This window comes from Triticum aestivum, chromosome 5B, assembly GCF_018294505.1.
Source record: "Triticum aestivum cultivar Chinese Spring chromosome 5B, IWGSC CS RefSeq v2.1, whole genome shotgun sequence".
NCBI classification, from domain to species: domain Eukaryota; kingdom Viridiplantae; phylum Streptophyta; class Magnoliopsida; order Poales; family Poaceae; genus Triticum; species Triticum aestivum.
The window spans coordinates 83,534,767-83,555,841 of record NC_057807.1 but is presented as its reverse complement, the minus strand read 5'-3'; positions in this window follow the sequence as shown (position 1 = coordinate 83,555,841).

The window sequence follows — 21,075 nt, the reverse complement described above, 5'->3', positions numbered from 1 at the left end:
ACAGCCTTAGAGCATGTTGGATACTTCGGCAGGTGGCCAAGAGCGGCGAGGATATCCTCATTAACGATACTGCAGAGCATCATCCCGTAGAAAACAACAATACGGTATTGACAGTCTTCGAGACTTTCGCCTCAAATAACAGGCGCAAGAGAGCACTCCGTAGCCTCATCGAAGTCTGCCATGTTGCAGCAATAAATCCATGGAACAACACGGCCATAACTTTCAATACCAGTGACGAACCTCAATTCCGAACAGTCCGAGCACCAACCGATTTTGTCCTTAGTCCAATTGTGGACGGCTTCAGGCTTACTAAAGTGCTCATGGATGGTGGCAGCGGATTAAACCTCATCTACAAGGAAACTCTCAACAAAATGGAAATAGACAAGAGCCGCATTGAGCAAAGCAACACAACCTTCACAGGAATTATCCCTAGTCGGGAGGCACAATGTGAGGGGGAAATCACACGAGAGTTGGTATTCGGCACGCCAGAGAATTACGGGTCGGAAGAAATCACATTCCAAGTGGCCCCGTTCAGTAGTGGATACCACACCCTTTTAGGACTGGATGCATTCACAATCTTCCAAGCTATACCCCATTATGGGTACATGAAGCTCAAGATGCCCGGGCCCAATGGAATCATCACTCTAGCTATTGATCCGGACGTAGCACGGCACGCCGAAAACAAAACCGCCACCCTGGCCCTTGAGGCATTGTCTGAAGCCCTCGCGGCCGAAGAACTGACTGCGCTGCGCTCCATAGTGGACAGGGGCGATGTGATACTCGACAAACGATCCAAGTCCACCTCTTTCAAACAAGCGGGCGAAATAGTCAAATTCCAAGTCCACCCAACGGACTGTACAAAAACAGCATCCATCGGGGCACAGCTGAACCCCACAATAGACGCAGCACTGCGGGCGTTCTTGCACGAGAATTGGGACTTCTTCGCCTAGCACCCCTCAGACATGCCAGGTATCCGACGCAGGCTGGCCGAGCATAGCCTAAACATACTGAAGGGACACAAGCCGGTCAAGCAGACTCTTCGGCGCTTTTCAGAACCCAAACGACAAGCCATGGGAGAGGAGCTAGCCAAGTTACTTGAAGCCGGATTCATCAGAAAAATAAAACATCCGGACTGGCTAGCAAACCTGGTGACGGTACCAAAGAAGGACACATCCTGGCGCCTATGTGTCGATTTCAAGGACCTCAATAAGGCTTGCCCCAAGGATCCCTTCCCTCTCCCCCGCATCGATCAAATCATCAATGCTACCGCAGGACACGACTCATTGTGCTTCCTCAATGCATACTCCGGATACCATCAAATCAAGATGGAGGAGTCCGATCGAGCCGCAACGACATTCATCACTCCATACGGCCCCTTCTGTTTTAACACCATGCCTTTCGGGCTCAAAAATGCCGGTGCAACCTATCAACGCATGATTCAGACATGCCTGGAAACACAAATCGGCAAAACAGTTGAAGCGTACATAGACGACGTGGTCATCAAAACCAGACACGTCGAGTCCTTAATAGACGACCTGAGGCTTACTTTCGACAATCTCCGAACATATGACATCAAGCTCAACCCAGAGAAATGCGTTTTTGGCATCCCTGCCAGAAAGCTGCTGGGCTTCATCATTTCCAATAGAGGAATTGAAGCAAATCCGGCTAGAATCCGAGCTCTGTCACAGTTGGCTACCCCAATGGACCTCAAGCAAATCCAGAAGTTAACTGGATGCATGGCTGCCTTAAGCTGCTTTATCTCTCGATTGGGAGAAAAGGCACTACCTCTCTATCGCCTTCTTCGAAGCACCAAACACTACGAGTGGACGGATGCAGGTACGACCGGACTGGAAGAAATAAAGGCCCTCTTAGCTAGTAATCCAATCCTGGCTGCACCAAACATCAGCGAACCCATGCTGTTATATATAGCTACAAAGACCAAGTTGTAAGCGCAGTGCTCTTCGTCGAACGAGAGGAGGACGGACATAAGTTCCCACTTCAAAAGCCGGTATACTACGTATCCACTGTCCTCACTCCATGCAAGTCACGGTACCCACAATATCAAAAGATAGCATACGCGGTCTTCATGGCATCCCGGAAACTACGACACTACTTTCAAGAGTGTTCAATCACGGTGGCCTCCAAAGTACCACTCAACGATATAATAAATAACCGCGATGCCACGGGCTGGATTGCTAAGTGGGCTATCAAGCTCCTCCCGTTCGACATCATATACAAACCACGGCGAGCCATTAAGTCACAAGTACTGGCCGACTTCATCGCTGAATGGACAGAAGACGAACTCCCTAAAGAGTACGGTGCGTACTCCCATTGGATCATGCACTTTGACGGCTCTAAGATGCTGGCTTGTCTGGGAGCGGGCGTTGTCCTGACATCCCCCACTGGAGATACAGTCCAATGCGTACTCCTAATATTATACACAGACTCCAACAATGCAGCCGAATACACAGACTTTGATGCCAAGGACCTGAAAATGGCAGCTTACCGCAATGCCGTCCTCAAGATGTCAGCTCGGTTCCAGGGGCTCTAATTCCATCATGTGGTCCGAGAAAACAATCAAGTGGCGGATATCCTTGCCCGCATCAGCGGTAAGCGCGACCCCGTCCCACCTAATATCTTCTTGGAAAGGATGTTCAAGCCATCCATGGTGTGGCAAGGGGAGACTGGCAATACTAGTCTGGATCCAACCACTGTCGGTGTCAACACCGGCGGATCTCGGGTAGGGGGTCCCGATCTGTGCATCTTAGGCTAATGGTAACAAGAGGCAAGGGACACAATGTTTACCCAGGTTCGGGCCCTCTTGATGGAGGTAAAACCCTACTTCCTGCTTGATTGATATTGATGATAGAAGTGTTACAAGAGTTGATCTACCACGAGATCATAGAGGATAAACCCTAGAAGCTAGCCTATGATGATTATGATTCTGATCGTCCCTCTAAGGACCAAACTCTCCGGTTTATATAGACGCCGGAGAGGGCTAGGGTTTAAATGGAGTCGGTTACAAAGAAGGAAATATAATATTCGGATCGCCAAGCTTGTCTTCCACGCAAAGGAGAGTCCCACCCGAACACGGGACGAAGTCTTGAGTCTTGTATCTTCATGCTCCAATAGTCCGGACAAAGTATATAGTCCGGCTATCCGGATACCCTCTAATCCATGACTCACTCAGTAGCCCCTGAACCAGGCTTCAATGACGACGAGTCCGGCGCGCAGTCTTGTCTTCGGCATTGCAAGGCGGGTTCCATCTCCAAATAGTAATTATCGAACACCTGAACCGTGTCCGGATCTGCAAGATGATCTTCACATACCGCTGTAGAGAGCATAGCATAAATCTGATATGCTGGCAATTTTTGTACGTCGTGCCCCTGCATCATGGCCCAGCCCAACACCAACTGGTTTTTCTTAGCCCACTTCGTTACGCATTGCGAGGCGGTTTTATTGGCACGCCCTGCCAAAGCAGAGATTGTGTCCCCCTTATCACGGGATCTTCCATCGATATGGGCGTGTGCAACCCCACGACGACTATTGGTATGACTCCGTGTTTTTAGATAAGTCCCAAGCGGTCACGCTGAGGACGCTTGATATTCACCCCCTTTATAAAGGGGCCGAGGCCTATACCTCTTTTCCACCACTCTTGCAACTTTTCACATCTCGAGTTCTAACACCCGAGACCCAAACTCAAACACCCCAGATCCTCCAATATGTCCGGATCCAACCCTCAAGGCCGGTGGGTGGCCTCCTCGGTCAAAGAGGAGGACATTGCGAGGCTTAGGGAGGTCGGATATATGACTGCCAACATCCAGCAGAGGCTTCCTGCTCCAGGGAAGGTCATCCCTACTCCCGGGCCTAATGAGAGCGTCGTATTTGTTTCTCACTTCCTCCGCGGCTTGGGCCTCACCCTTGATCCCTTTGTGAGGGGGGCTCATGTTTTATTACGGGTTATATTTTCACGATCTAGCTCCGTACGCTATCCTCCATATCTCATCGTTCATCATTGTGTGCGAGGCTTTTCTCCACGTCACTCCACACTTCGGCTTATAGCTCAAGACCTTCAATGTGAAGCCAAAGATGATTGAGGGCGACATGTGGAGTGCGGAGGTTCCATAATAAGCAGGAACGCCGATGCCCCATGGCCAGAGGGTTCTTTCCCATAGGTATCCGATTTATGGCAGCGGAGGTGGTTTTACGTCACGGCTCCCAGAGGCACAAAGTGGGTGGCTGCCCCCGACTTTCGTTCGGGCCCTCCATCACAACTGGCGTCATGGACCAATGTAGGACGGGATTGGGGGTCTGCTAGTGATGTACCAACACTGCAGAGCCATATCCGGGAGCTTCTTGAGAGGGACATTAACCTTGTCAACATAATTCAGGTAATGCTAATCCGACGGATGTTGCCGTGCAAACGCCGGCCTCTCCGGATGTGGGAGTTCAATCCAGAGGGTCCGCGGACTATTCTGCACTTCTTCGGCCTGACGCTCGAAGGGATGTGTAAATTATTCTTCGGGCCACAAGTAAAGTGTCTGGACACCACCGAGGATGCGGGCCTAAGCTGCAATCGCCCCGATACCCAAGTAAGTAACCCTAAAACTGAACACTTCGTTTATATTTATCATAATCATTATTCTGAAAATCCTCCGTGCCCAGGAATGGCTCAGCAACGCTGAGAGAATCAGGTGTCCGGCGCCACTTCCCGAAGGCTCGCCTAGTCCTACCATAGCCAAGATGCTTGGCCGTGTGCTTAGCAAAATGCTCTTAGGGAAAGACGAAGGGAAGAACAAAGAAGCCGAACTTCACACACTACGTATACAAACCAGGGGAATGCTACCTCCCCAAAGGAGCATAGTCGGGGAGGGGAATCTAAGGCCTCCTCCCCGCGCGGGAAGAAGAGGGCCGCCTCCGAAGACTTGGAGATGGAGGTGTCCAAACAGGGGAAGAAAGCGTCACCAGGGGGCCCTGCCCCGAAGGGCGTCCTCACCGCGTCATGCCCGCCAACGGGCCAGCCCTCAACCGAGCTATAAGTTAATCGTAAATTCGAAGGTACTACTTTTCTCCGAGAACAATAACTAGGATCCATTCTTTGCAGTCCGGCTAGCAGCTCTTCTCGACAAAGTTCGTCTTCGGGGATCTCCCCCGGAGATGATGGAGAGTGAGACCCCACCAACCTCTCCTCCTCATGAGGCGGGCGACCCCGAGGTGTCGTCACGTAGGAGTCCGGATCTGCCGAAGCCAGAAGCTAATCCTTCGGCCTCCTTGAGCCCGGAGCGTTCGGCTCCCACGGGGGGGAGATGGGAAGGGTCCGGCACAGTTTGGTGTCCGGGCGGACACACTGGCGGGCCTTCTGGAGCGAGCTTCTCTCTCGGAGGAGCGCTGTTCATTAATGAGCATGGTGCTCAGGAAGATTTCCTCTGCCATAAGCGGGTTGAATGAAGCCTTTATGAGCCTGCTCAGAGGCTTTGAGGTATGTAATGAAAAAATACGTAATTTTTGGCGGTGACGCATGCGCTAGGTGTGCTCCATATGGATAGTAGCCCCTGAGACTCTGGTTGCCCGCCCTAGGCGGCAAACGGAGGATCATATTGTGTAAGTAATGATTGCGCTGTATATATGCGCAGGTGTCTAAGGATCCGGTAGCCGACCGGTCCGTTGAAGTAGCCGAACTAAGGAGGCAGATTGGAGCTATTGATGCTGATATCACGCTAATGAACGAGCGGCTTAACGAGTCACAAGGTATGTGTCTGCTTTCCTTATTATGTTGTATAGGAAAAATTGAGAGGAGTATAATATTAATGCGATATGCTTGGACTGCAGACGGTGCTGCTACCGTGGAAGCCCTGAGGGCGGAACTTGCCCAGGCCAAGGAACAAGATTGGGCTAGCAATGCGGTTTCCCTAAAGGCGGCCGAAGAGTTGAGAGCCGAACAGGCTGCTCATCGCCGAAGCGAAGACAAAATAGCCAAGATGGTTGTGGAGCTTAAAAATGCCGCCAACCGGTATGAACTCCTTGAGAAGGAGAATCAGGTGAACTTGGCTAACCTGAAGAGGGCACTTGATGCGGCCAAGGAGACGCGGTCTGAAAGTAGGGATGCACGGGAGGAGCTTCGACAGGCCAAAAAAATCGCGGCTGGAAACCCCTACTTATTGCAGATGAAGTTTTTAGATCTGAAGTATGCTCCCCTGGATCGACGCTGGAGTCCTGCAGCCGCGTATGCGGACTTGGCGAAGAGTACGGCTGATGCGGCCAAGTTTTTCGAGGATCAAGGTGATAAAGAAGTGGAGAAGTTGTTCTGGTCGAAATTCAATGCTCCCGCACGCCCATTGCCGTTGAGTGAGAAGATGGCTGATGTGGCTGAGATTCGTATGTTGTCCGGTCTTGCAATGCGGTCTGTAATAGACCATCTTTGGCTGGAAGAGCCTAAGCTGGATAGTTATTTTGGTTTAGTGCAACAATTCCTTGGTGCCGTATCACGGATCGATGCCATGAGGAGGTCGACGTGTATAGAGGGTGCACGGATGGCTCTTGCCCGCATTAAAGCATATTGGACAGATATTGAGGCCACCATCATTGCGACCCAGAATCCGACGGGAGGCCAGGATCCGGCCGAGCACTACTTGGAGCAGGTAATAGAAGGTGCTCGTTTAATAAAGGCTCAGTGCTCGAAGAATATCATGTTCGAGTGACAAATCATGTTATTTTGATTATGAGGCTATATTTATACTTTGTGCCCGAAAGTATTATTGCACCTCCTGTGCGGCCGTTTTTATGTATATGTGTAATCTAAAAGTTAGCAGTCGTTGGCTTCAGCCCCCACGCATACAATGCGGGGGTGTTCGCGGAAAATATGCGTAATCACACTTGATCCAATGTCTTGGTCCATTAAGGAGGTGATCGCACGTCGAACTAGGCAACCGGACTATATAGCTGTAACACTTTCACTTAGCCATATGAGTTTGATGGTGGGGCTACTATGTAGCCCCTGGTACCTTCACGTGCATCCCAATACGGGCGCGCGTGTACATGACCGGGAAACGGTCCTTCCTTAATGTGGAAGAATCCTAAAGATTCAGGTAAGTCTTCGAGTGGTTGAACAGTCTCTCGCTGTATCATGACAGTCAGTTTTTGGCTTTGTCTACTGAGGTGCTCATCCGGAATAACCAGGGCACAATCGCAGTAGTTCTCCTTTGGCCGCCTTAGCCGATAAGAACGGAACATAAGGCGGCAAACCCAGGAGCTAGGCAAACCCAACATTTGACCAAAGACATGATTCGGAGCTGATGCATATAAGGCCAAACTCGTGACGCCGAACACTCCCGAGGGTATTCGGGCTTTGCAACATAAAATGGGCGGAAGAATGCCCTTTCATTATGAACCCTGTATTTCCAGGTACATGCAATAGTCTGTCGTAGCGAAATGCCAATAACGGCAGTATCCTCTATGGGTGTAGTACCCATGGGATGTATAAACAACAAGAGGCAATAAAAAAGGTTTACACAGGGGCTTAATCTAAAGAGAAACCTTTGAGCAGGGCCCTGCTGCACGTCTGCGCCTTTATCTCCATTGTGTCGTGTCCTGGAAGGGTATCGCACGAATTGTGTCTGTAAAAAAGAAAACCCCATGTAGAAGAGCATAACGTAAGCGTGTGATGGATAGTAAAAGTGTAATACATTGGCCTGTTAATAAGGTCAAGCCAACAGTGGGGCTTTATTAAATATCTATAGCCCCTGGTGTCCTCTATGGGATTACATGGTGCCCTGGCTCAGGTTTATCCGGGCTGCCGGACTCGTCTAACCGTGTCCGTGGTCTTAACGACCAGTCATGCTTTCTGGTATTAGAGGCCGCTTAGAGTCCGGCCGCTGGAGCCGTCGCGTATTCCTCCGCACGTGAGGAGCGCTCTGTGTTTCCGTTAACGGTGATGACACCACGTGGACCGGGCATATTGAGTGTGAGGTAGGCGTAATGCGGTCCTGCGTTGAAGCAGGCGAAGGCCGTTCTCCCAAGCAATGCGTGATAGCCGCTTTTGAGGGGGGCGATGGTGAAGAGTAGTTCTTTGCTTCTGGAGTTGCCGGGGAAACCAAATGTTACCTCCAGTACGATGGAGCCCCTGCCGTAGGCTTCAACGCCTGGTATCACCCCTTCAAAGGTGGTGTTGCTTTGGCTGATTCTGGATGGGTCTATCCCCATCCTGCGGACAGTGTCCTGGTATATTAGATTAAGACTACTACCACCGTCCATGAGGACGTGAGTAAGATGGTATCCGTCGATTATTGGGTCGAGCACCAAGGCATCCGATCCTCCGCGTCGAATACTAGTCGGGCAGTCCGTGTGATCGAAAGTGATCGGACAAGCCGACTAGTTGTTAAGTTTGGGTATGACGGGCTCTATAGAAGATGCGTCTCTAAGCGCGCATTGGTGCCCTCTTATGGATGTGTGAGTCGCGTGGATCATGTTTACTATTTTTACCTCTGGTGGGAATTTTTTCTGTCCCCCAGTGTTCGACTGGCAAGGCTCATCCTCGTCTTCACTTGGTGTTTCCCTTCCCTTATGTTCGGCATTTAATTTACCGGCCTGCTTGATGACCCAGCATTCTCTGTGAGTGTGGTTCACAGGTTTGTCGGGGGTGCCATGAATTTGGCACAGTCTGTCCAGGACTTTGTTCAGGCCGGACGGTCCCTCTTTACTGCCTTTAAATGGCTTCTTTTGTTGACCGGGTCGAGAGCCCCTGAATCCGGCGTTGACCGTTGTGTTGTCCGGACTCTCGTCCTTGCTTTGACGTTTGTTTTTATTGCGCCGTGGCTTCCCGTTGCCATCCCTAATTTCGGATGTACTTGGGTTGCTGGTGCCTTTACGGGCCAACCAGCTATCTTCACCTGCGCAAAAGCGGGTCATAAGGCTTGTTAAGGCTGCCATTGTCCTCGGCTTTTCTTGGCCGAGGTGTCTGGCGAGCCACTCATCCCGGATGCTGTGTTTGAAGGCCACTAAGGCTTCGGCATCCGGACAATCGATAATTTGATTCTTCTTAGTGAGGAATCTATTCCAAAGCTTGCGGGCAGACTCTCCGGGCTGTTGAATTATGTGACTTAAATCGTCCGCATCCGGAGGCCGAACATAGATCCCTTGAAAATTGGCCTTGAAAGCATCCTCGAGTTCCTCGCAACTTCCAATTGAATTTTCGGGGAGGCTTTTCAACCAGTGTCGAGCTGGTCCCTTCAACTTGAGGGGAAGGTATTTGATGGCGTGGAGGTCGTCCCCTCGAGCCATGTGGATATGCAGGATAAAATCCTCGATCCAGACCCCTGGGTCTGTCGTTCCGTCATGTGCCTCTATGTTCACAGGTTTAAAACCCTGTGGAAATTTGTGGTCCAACACCTCTTCGGTGAAGCACAGGGGGTGAGCAGCCCCTCTGTATCTGGATGTGTTGTGGCATGCCATCGGCTGTTGTTGTGTCCGGTGCTGATTCCGAACTGGTATTCGATTGGTATGATCGTTTTGGTGACCATAGTCCTGCGCGTAAATCGCATAAATCATGTGTGGCGTCAGTAGCTGCTCTATTGCAGTTACGAAGTGGTTTGTCCGGCCTCCTGGTCGTGTAGTTCTTTGGCAGAACGGCCTCATCGTCGAATTCTGGCAGCAGCTTGCGTTTTGGATAGCTCTTTGTGTGGCAGTCGTCGCCGTACTTTTCTTCAGTGTCTAGCACTTTATTCCATCTGCGATTGAGCGTTTCCTATGCGGCCTTAAGCCTTTGCTTCTGCTTCTTTAGACTTCTCGCAGTGGCCATAAGCCTTCTGTGGAGGTTATCTCATTCCAAGCGTGTTTCCAGGATGATGAATGCATAATCATCCGGACTGTACTCTTGTCCCGAGGCGGTTTGATGAGTTCGTCCCTCAAGGTCATTGTGATCGGGCGTCTGCTCCGAGCTGTGTTCGGCGTGACCTGGCTCATCCTGCTCCATTGCTGGGTACATATGGTCGTTGTTGCCTTCGGAGTTGACTGGGGTGTCGATCTTTCTAGCGATGTTATCGCTATTTTTACTATTGCTGGATTTGGAGCGGCGTCTGCACTGTCGTTTTGGCTTTTGTCCGGGGGTTTTATCCTCCGGATTGTCGCCGTCGTCTTCTTTAGGCATATCCACCATGTAAATATCATATGACGAGGTGGCAGTCCAGCGCCCCATTGGTTCTGAATCATCTCCTGCGCCGACGTCCATACCATCGGTATCGTCGGAGTCGAAGTCAAGCATGTCTGATACATCGTCGATAGTGGCTATGAAGTAGGTGGTGGGTGGGCAACGAATTCCTTCGTCGCCTGCTTCCCACTCGAGCCGGACATAGTTTGGCCACGAGTCTCCTGATAAAGAGATAGACTTTAACGAGTTCAGCACGTCACCAAAGGGCGAGTGCTAGAAGATATCCGCAGCGGTGAACTCCATTACCGGGGCCCAACCAGGTTCGGCGGGCTCGAGAGCACGCGGACCGGAACCTACAGCCGGATACGAGTCCGGGGGTCCGGTGTCACATGCTTCTTTGGGGGTGAGGCATGTGTTCTTCTCTACTGCCGATGAGTGTGTGGCCTGCGGGGCGGGGTCCATCCACCCGTCCTTGGGTAACGCAATCTACTCCGGATTTAGGTCTCCTTCCGGGGCGATATCCCGAGCATTGTCTGACAGTAGGTCTAAGCCGTGCTCATCATGACTGTCCGGCGCTCCTGGCGCTGGCCTGAACCCGTTGAAGATCAAGTCTCCGCCGATAATGGCCGTGTAATTCAAGTTTTCGGACCTGACCTGGTGGCCAGGGGCGTAGCTGTCGATCTGCTCCAGATGGCCAAGCGAATTGGCCCGCAGTGCGAAGCCGCCGAACATGAAGATCTGTCTGGGGAGAAAAGTCTCACCCTGGACTGCGTTGTTGTTGATTATTGAAGGAGCTATCACGCCTTACAGTGACGACACAGAGGAACTCTCAATGAAAGCACCAATGTCGGTGTCAAAACCGGCGGATCTCGGGTAGGGGGTCCCGATCTGTGTGTCTTAGGCTAATGGTAACAGGAGGCAAGGGACACAATGTTTACCTAGGTTCGGGCCCTCTTGATGGAGGTAAAACCCTACTTCTAGCTTGATTGATATTGATGATAGAACTATTACAAGAGTTGATCTACCACGAGATCGTAGAGGTTAAAGCCTACAAGTTCCAAGAGGGAGAGCTTAATAAGAAAAGCACTACCGAAGTGCTCCGAAGGTGCATCTTCGAAGAGGAAGGGCAACAGCTCTTGGCTAAAATTCATGCTAGACTCGGCGGCTACCACGCTGTAGCTCGGGCCCTTGTAAGCAAGGCCTTCTGTACAGGTTTCTACTGGCCGACAGCCCGAGCAGATGCACAGGACCTCGTCCAACATTGCGTCGGATGCCAGCTTTTCGCCAACCAAAGCCATATGCCACCTACCGCTCTCCAAACAATTCCCATCACTTGGCCCTTTGCGGTCTTGGGGCTTGATATGGTCGGACCCCTTAAAGGTGGAAGCCATAAGAAAAAATACTTGTTGGTCATGGTGGATAAATTCACCAAATGGATAGAAGCCAAAACAGTTAAAATGGCCGAATCCGGACCAGAGATAGACTTCATATCAGGGGTCGTACACCATTACGGTGTCCCCCACATCATCATCACCGAAAATGGCTCCAACTTCACAGCCGACGAGGTGAAAACTTGGTGCAGTAACATGGGCATTAAGCTCGATTACGCCTTCGTCTATCACCCCCAAACAAACGGTCAAGTCGAACGAGCAAACAGTCTTATTATGAGCTGCATCAAACCCAGACTAGTGCGATCCTTGAAGGAATCAGATACACACTGGGTCGAGGAGCTCGACTCCTTACTATGGGGGCTACGGACCACGCCGAACCACACTACCGAATACACACCATTTTTTATGGTATACCGCGCAGAGGCGGTATTGCCCTGCGATATCATTCATGACTCACCTCGAGTATGCATGTACAAAGAGAGAGAAGCCGAGCTTGATCGGCAGGACAGTTTAGATGCCCTGGAGGAGGAGCGCGACGTCGCAAAAGCCCGTTCCGCATTCTATCAGCAACAGGCTCGAAGGTATCAAAGCCGAGAAGTACGGGCCAAAACTTATAACATTGGCGAACTCGTTCTACGCCTACCGGAGAAGAAAAAGGACAAGCTCAAGCCCAAGTGGGAGGGTCCCTTCATCATTGATAAAGTTATCATCGGAGGAGCGTACCGTCTGCGTGATGCATTAGATAATCGACTCGAGCCGAACCCATAGAACGCGGCCAGACTCCGAAGATTCTACGCCTAGTGCCGAACTCCGTGTTCATCTCCTTACCTCCACCTTTTTTTATCCTCTTTCTCTCTTTCTTTCTTTCTTCCTTTTTAGGGCCTTAAAGGCTTCAAGTGTGCCTCGACTTCAAATATACGTGGGGGCTTCTTATATAGAAACTTAATATAACTATCTTCCGGGCTTCATGCCCACTACATGTGTGTCACTTTTACATATGTACCTTTTCTTCACCATTATATGCATCCATATGACTTAAGTTTTGGCCAAGCTGGGTTGCCTGGCTCCTTTGTTTATGCCCTACGTTCCCGTTAGTTCGGCTAGAGCATAAGGGGAGCACCTCTGTGATTATTACTGCCGGGTCAGCCGGATGTGTACCTCAGACTGGGTGAAGCTGAAAGCTAGCGTTCTTAAGGGAATATTCAGTCGGCGAACAAAAGATGTTTTCTTACCTATTACAATATAAGCCCCCATATGTTTTATGTCCTGCGTCTCTATTTGCAATTCGGACATGCACATTCATGCATGCGTACCCAGGGAAAGGAACCCTTAACGGAACTATTCTTCATGGAAGATGTTTCTTACTATCCATGTAATATAACATAGCTAGTTGGGTACTTGTCTGTTCAAGCACTTATGAACCCTACGCCTGGTTTCCACGCGTACCTCGGTTTACATAACTGAGCGGGTATTCAGATACACTTCGGACTGTCGGGTCTGGAGGTTGAAGAGAAAAGGTCCGCCATGACAAATGATTTACAATCTAGCTAGGGACAAAATATGTCACTTGAAGTACACAGTCACTTAGACTGGCTAAATTCTTCTTCTACACCATCCAACAGGCTGTCAAGCCTACAATCCTAATTGGAATACTTTGCGGCTAATCCTACCTGGTCATATACCAGACTAATGGGAATCTCTTTCCCATCTGAGCCTACAGGTCCGACCTGGGCCATGTGATTCGGATCAACCTTGGTGTACCGTGTTTTCACCATAGCCGAGGCTTCCCTCACCCCTTGTCAGTAGGCCGATATCTTGCATAATTGAAAGCGCCGCCGCGCTCCCTTGAGCATCTCCACAAGCTCTCCCATGCCTCCTGGCAGGGAGGCGGATGGCCACAAGGCTTGGGCAATACCCTGCATCACCTGTCGAACTTGTTCGTGTAGTTGTGAAAGCTCTTGTAGCAGATCGCCTGCGGGTCTGGGCATCTCCTCTTCGGGACGACCTGTCTGCATACCTACAGACATAACTCTGTTAGCCCATTTCTTCGCTGAACTGTATTAAGGGTTCATTTGAGCACATACTAAAAATGCCGCGTCGAAGCCTCTTGTTCTCCTTCACGGAGTCAGCAAGCTGGGCCCGAACATCTTCCAATTCAACGCCCAGCTGGGTATTGGCATCCTGGAGATTATTTTTCTCTCGCCTAACCTGTATAAGCACGCGCTCACCAGCCTCTAGCTGTTGTTGAGCATGTTGCTCATCCTCTGGTATGATCTACGGATTCACTTCGGGATTGTCTGCAAAATCTATTATTAGATTTGCGAGCATGCCGAATACTAACGGGTACATGTCATTACATTCTTTTTGATCAAGACAAGTATTACGAGATAAGGCCTTCTTGGACTCCTCCATTCTGACAACTGCGGCCCGTAGCTGGGCTTTGCACTCCTCCAGCTCTTGAGACAAATGGGTATTCTTCTCCGTAAGAACCTATGCATACAATGATCCTTAAATCAGTTGTGCCAACTGCTTCAAGTCTCAGGGGCAACTGATATACATAATTATCATATTTTTCTTACCCGTATATCCTTTAAATACTGGTTTGTGGCTCTAGCAAGCCCACCTTGAGCAGCTCGGATGTACGCATCTCCCGAGTTGAAGGCATTGAATGCCTCTTCGTAGAAATTAGGGTCACGGAGTACGACCCGTCGACGCCTGTGATTCATGGCGCTCTGCACTTCGGAATTTGTAGCGGATATTCCATCCGCATCCTCTGTAGGAGGACTGTCCGGCATTGTCCCCACGTTTGCCTCTGCCCTCGAGTCCAGTTCTTGAGTCCTGCAGGTGGAGGCGTGGCCGGCAGGATCTCCGGTCACAGTCTGGCGAGCACTCTTTCTGCCAGGGGACAAGGAACATTGTTATATTCTAAAGACAATAATCACGGAGCAAGTTTTAAATTATACCTCTGCAACGGCGTCTCAGTCCTAACCACCTTCCTTTTAAGCCTACGCGGCTTGGGTGCCCCTGTTTGTGAGTCGCGGCGGGTTCGGCGCGGCACCCCGATGGCCTTCCCTATAAAGCGCAAGACGTGTGCGGTGGGTAAGGTGTAAAGAAGGGATCCTTCTCGGAAGTTAGGATTCCGGTTTTACTTACATGCGATACAGGGAGGAGGCCAAGATAATCGGTGATGATGGCCACCAAGGCGTCGTCACAACTTGCCTGGTAAAACGTCCTGTCGATGAGCTCCACAAATACGTCCGCATCTTCTTCGAGCCCGGAGTCGAGGGCCCGGTCAGGGTCCTCTAGCTGTGGAGACGAGTTGTGGACCTCCGTCATAGCTTTTCGTTGTTCCTGTGATGAATTAGCAAGGTAAATATTTGTGATGTAAGAATGTGGGAATGAATGGAGTTGAGTAAAAGAAAGCGGCTCACCCAACTTGGGGGGATGTACATGGAAAAACCATCCCGTGGCTTAATTCGGATAAACTCCTCTTTTTCTCCTTTATACAAATCAGACAGTATTTTCGCCCGAGCGGTGGCGGAGTTCGGACCTTTACGACCGCAGCGGGTGGCGTCGTCTTCTCCATTGAAGTGCCACATGGGTTTCCCCCGATACTGGAGTGGCTGCACCCCCCATTATGCATATTGACATAACCTCGATTATTGTCAATCCTGATTTGGCCAGCGTTTTTATCCTGCCCATCAGATAAAGGACCTCTCTACTATCTTCCTCCTGCGGGCTCCGGGGACGCCAGCTGTGGCGTTTCTTCAGTGGGGCGTTGGTAAACTCAGGAAGGCCCATCCAAATAGGGTTCGGAAGGGGGACGTCCTCCATATAAAACCACTCCGAAGGCCAGTCTTCGGATGTCTTCTTTGGAGTGCCGGACAGATATCCGGTCCCAGCGATGTGTCATGCTTTGGCTCCGCCCACTTGATATATTGACCCCCCTTGAGTGCGGGGGACGAGGCAGAATAGCCTCTTCCATAGCTCGAAATGAGCTTCGCAACCCAATAGCTCGCAAAGGGCGACATAGCCTGCGATGTGCAGTATGAAGGAGTGAAGTTATGCAGCTGGAGGCCGTAGTACTCCAGGAGCCTGCGGAGGAACGGATGGATTGGAAATCTGAGGCCCCTCAGCAAGTAAGGGACAAGGCATACTCGCTGCCCCCTGGATGGGTTGGGGAAACTCTCCGCTTGCTTCCCGCCATCGTAAGTGGCTAGCCCGTCTCGGACGGGGACCATATATGCAGGCCGGAGAAACCCCTGGGTCCGCAACTCCACCAATCGGTCGTGGGTGACAGAACACCTCACCCAATCACCTAGCTTGGTGCCGTGGGAGCGAGAGGAGGAGCTGTGGGGCCAGCCATGATGGGATGGTTTTTTTGGGCGTGCTCTAGTGATTCCTCGCTTGGTGAAGGTGGTGTGATTTGGATCTGAGGATCCCCGTCTCTTTAATAGCGATTTACTTACATGGTCAGGGTGGCAAATGTAAAAATGCCCCGACTTCTCGCATTCGCTCGAGACGTGGAGACTGCCATTATTGAGGTACAGAAGCCGAGGAGAGCAACATCAATGGGAAGTCGGACACTGCTCGTTACAACAGAGATTTGGAGAAGAACCCGCCTTGCAATGCCCAAGACAATCTGCGCGCTGGACTCATCGACATTGAAGCCTGGTTAAGGGGCTACTGAGGGAGTCCTCGATTAAGGGGTCCTCGGACAGCCGGACTATGTACTTGTGCCGGACTGTTGAAGACTTCATCCCGTGTCCGGGTGGGACTCTCCTTTGCGTGGAAGGCAAGCTTGGCTATTCAGACATGTAGATTTCCTCCTCCGTAACCGACTCTGTGTAACCCTAGCCCCCTCCGGTGTCTATATAACTGGAGGGTTTAGTCCATAGGACAAGAAGAACAATCAGAATCATAGGCTAGCTTCTAGGGTTTAGCCTCTACGATCTCGTGTAGATCAACTCTTGTAATACTCATATCATCAAGATCAATCAAGCAGGAAGTAGGGTATTACCTCCATAGAGAGGGCCCGAACCTGGGTAAACATTGTGTCCCCCGCCTCCTGTTACCATTATCCTTAGACGCACAGTTCGGGCCCCCATACCCGAGATCCGCCAGTTTTGACACCGACAACGGCCCACTTGACGTTGTTGGGCCGATTTCCATTAGGCCCTAATGGGCCGTAAAATGGGCTATTTTCAAAGAGACGTTAACAGGCTTTTCATGGGCCAGCTCGTTAACTTTTGACCATGTCAAACAGGCCGGCTTTGTAAGCTAAGTGGGCCAGTGGTGGGCCGTCGCACGTGTCGATATATCATAGGCGTCTATCTGACCCACTTACGAGGTGACACGTGTTTCATCCGGCCAATCAGAATTTTACACGTGGAAATTTCCCATTGGTCCGGGCTATTAACGGGTTATCGGATCCAAAACCCGACCCGATAGCTTAAGGTGTTCCGTTACGGTGGATGCCACGTGTTGGTCACCCTTGACGAAAGCACTTCCGTGACGCGCGATTTATCATCATGGAAGTGGACACTTCCGTGATGTTAATTTTGGTAATGTCATGGAACACTTCTACGACAGCACATGTATGACTATCCTGAATCTGTCATAAAATCGTCATGGATGTACATGCATGACAAAAAACAAGACCTACTATGACAAACACGTATCATCACGGAAGTGTTTTTTTATAGTGTATACTTTTATTCGTCACATACCATGAGTTTTGCTTGGACCATCTTGTATTAAATGAGTCTCTGCTTGTTTTGCTTTTTAGTTTTTCACAATCATCCTTGCTGGACACACCTATTTGAGAGAGCCATAATGATATCATGATTTGTTATAATTGCTCTATGTACTTCACTTAATTTTTTTGAGCTATGCAATTGCTCTATGTGATTCACTTAAACTTTTTAGAGCGCGGTGGTGGTTAAATTTTGAAGAAATACTTATGCTCTCGTGCTTCACTTAAATCTTTTTGAGAGTTGACAATAGCAATGGTAATTTGCATCCGATATGAATTTGGTCCCAAAGTGATAGATATTCAAGAGGAATAAACAAAAACTTTCATGAAGATCATTGGATATTTAAAACTTGATTCCTTGCAATTGTTTTGCGATATGGAGATAGTGATATGTGAGTCATGTTGGTGACTAATTATGCTTTAGTAAGAATATTGGTGTTAAGGTTTGTGATTCCCTAGGCAAGCCCGAAAGTCAATACTTATGCAACGAAATTAGATCCTAGTTGTGGTGCATTTTCTGTGTTAGTTATGTTCAATGAATGTTTATGATCGTTTTTGTTTATTGGTTGGTCGCTCCTTAATATATTTGCTAGCCTTCATTTGTACTAAGCGGGAATATGCTGCTTGTGCATCCAAATCATTAAACCTAAGTTGTGCCAAATGAGTCCACCATACATACCTATATGCGGTATTTCCATGCCGTTCCAAGTAAATTTGTATGTGCCAACTCTAATATTAAAAATAAATTTCTGTTTTGTGTGCCTGTACCGCTCATGTAGTGGCAGGGGCTGGCCAATATTTTCCATGCTATGTATGATATTCTCAAGATGAGTGTTTATTCACTTGTCATTACACGAGAGTGTGGTAGGTAATAGGGATGCCCGGTACCAAAATGAAAAAAAGTTGTTCATAATAAATTCCTTGGAAAGTGTTGGTATGGAAGGCACCCGTGGATACGGCTAGCCATGGATTGTGTAACAACGGTGGAAAAGAAATAAAATTTATTTTTTGTTTGGGGACCGACTATGATTTATCTAGCATGGAAGATATTGGGAATTCTCGGTCGTTTTCGTTGACAGAAAATGCATGCCTCTCAAAATGATTTTATCTCTCAATTTAAGCTTTGGCACCTCTAAAATCTCGGCGTCCTACTGCGAAGGGCCTTTCTATTTACTTTTATGCAATTTTTATTTTTATTTTGAGTCTCCATATTCTCTTATAAAGCACCAACTAGGGAACACTATTGTCATACTTGTGCATTGGATGTAGCTAATATTTGAGTGTGTTACATGAATGGATCAATGATTGAGTATAATGGGCTAGGGATAACTTTCTTTAGCGTTGATATTTTGTAAGACATGGTTGCTTGTTGGTATGCTTGAGTATTGATGTCTTCATGTCAAATTATAGACTATTGCTTTGAATCATTGAAAATTCCAAATAACCATGCTACAAAAGAAAAGATTATGTGATGAACATGTTAGGTAGCATTCCACATCAAAAATTATGTTTTTATCATTTACCTACTCAATGACGAGCAAGAATTAAGCTTGGGGATGCTTGATACGTCTCCAACATATCTATATTTTTTTATTGTTCCATGCTATTACATTATCAATCTTGGATGTTCTATATACATTTACAAGCAACTTTACATCATTTTTTGGGACTAACCTATTAATTTAGTGCCAGTGCCAGTTGCTGCTTTTTTTGCTTGTTTTTGGTTTCGCAGAATATCAGTACCAAATGAAGTCCAAAGGCCACAAATTTTTTTGGAGATTTTTTTTGGACATAAGAGACACTAGAAGCTTCAGGAGAAGACCAAACATGGGAGCATGGGCCCACCACCCACCAGGGCGCGCCCTGATGGGTGGTGGGGCCCATGTAGCTCCATTTATCCTAACTCCGCCTCTATAAATACATTAAAATCAGGAAACCAACAAATTAGTCCATGGAATACTTTTTCCGCCGCATGCCTCTGTTCTCGAGAGATCCCATCTGGGGACCTTTTCTGGCACTCTACCGGAGGGGGAATCGATAACGGAGGGGTTCTTCATCAACCTTGTTCCTCCTCCGATGATGCGTGAGTAGTTTGATACCTCTTGAGGTTGTGTTGGTTTTTCCCTTGAAGAGGAAAGGGTGATGCAGCAAAGTAGCGTAAGTATTTACCTCAGTTTCACACAAGTCACCTAGTACCTGCACAAACAATCAAGAACCTTGCAACCAACGCGATAAAGGGGTTGTCAATCCCTTCATGGTCACTCGCAAAAGTGAGATCTGATAGAGATAATAAAGTAAATATTTTTGGTATTTTTGTTGTATAGATTGGAATGTAAAGATTGCAAAATAGTAAACGAGATGCGATATAATGGAAAAGAGATGTAATATAATAGGAAAGAGACCCGGGGGCCATAGGTTTCACTAGTGGCTTCTCTCAAGATAGCATGTATTACAGTGGGTGAACAAATTACTGCCGAGCAATTGATAGAAAAGCGCATAGTTATGAAGATATCTAAGGCAATGATCATGAACATAGGCATCACGTCTGTGTCAAGTAGACCGAAACGATTCTGCATCTACTACTATTACTCCACACATGGACCTCTATCCAGCATACATCTAGAGTGTGAAGTTCATAAGAACGGAGTAACGCATTAAGCAAGATGACATGATGTAGAGGGATAAACTCAAGAAATATGATATAAACCCCATCTTTTTATCCTCGATGGCAACAATACAATACATGCCTTGTTGCCCCTACTGTCACTGGGAAATGACACTGCATGATTGAACCCAAAGCTAAGCACTTCTCCCATTGCAAGAAAGATCAATCTAGTATGCCAAACTAAACCGATAATTCGAAGAGACTTGCAAAGATATCAAATCATGCATATAAAAATTCAGAGAAGAACCAAATAATATTCATAGATAATCTTGTTCATAAATCCACAATTCATCGGATCTCGGCAAACACACCGCAAAAGAGTATTACATCGAATAGATCTCCAAGAACATCGAGGAGAACTTTGTATTGAGAATCAAAGAGAGAGAAGAAGCCATCTAGTTAATAACTATGGACCTAAAGGTCTATGGTAAACTACTCACGCTTCATCGGAGAGGCAATGGTGTTGATGTAGAAGCCCTCCGTGATCGATTCCCCCTCCGGTAAATCGCCGGAAAAGGCCCCAAGATGGGATCTCACGGGTACAGAAGGTTGCCGCAAAATTGGTTTCGTGGCTCTCCCTGATGTTTCTAGGGTATAAGAGTATATATAGGTGAAAGAAGTACGTTGGTGGAGCTATGAGGGGCCCACGAGGGAGGGTGCGCGCCTACCCCCCTGGGCATGCCCTCCTGCCTCGTGGCCTCCTCGTGGCGTTCCAGACTTCAACTCCATGTCTTCAGGATTGCTTTCGGTCCAAGAAAGATCATCGCGAAGGTTTCATTCCGTTTGGACTCTGTTTCTTTATTGTGGGCCTCCGGTTAATAGGTTAGTCCCAAAAATAATATAAAGAGCATATTAAAGCCCATTAAACATCCAAAACAGATAATATAGAAACATGGAAAAATAAAAAATTATAGATACGTTGGAGACGTATCAAGCATCCCCAAGCTTAATTCCTGCTCGTCCTCGACTAGGTAAATGATAAAAACAGAATTTTCCATGTGGAATGCTACCTAACATAATTATCAATGTATTTTTCTTTATTGTGGCATGAATGCTTAGATCCGAAAGATTCATGACAAAAGTTTAATATTGACATAAAAATAATAATACTTCAAGCATACTA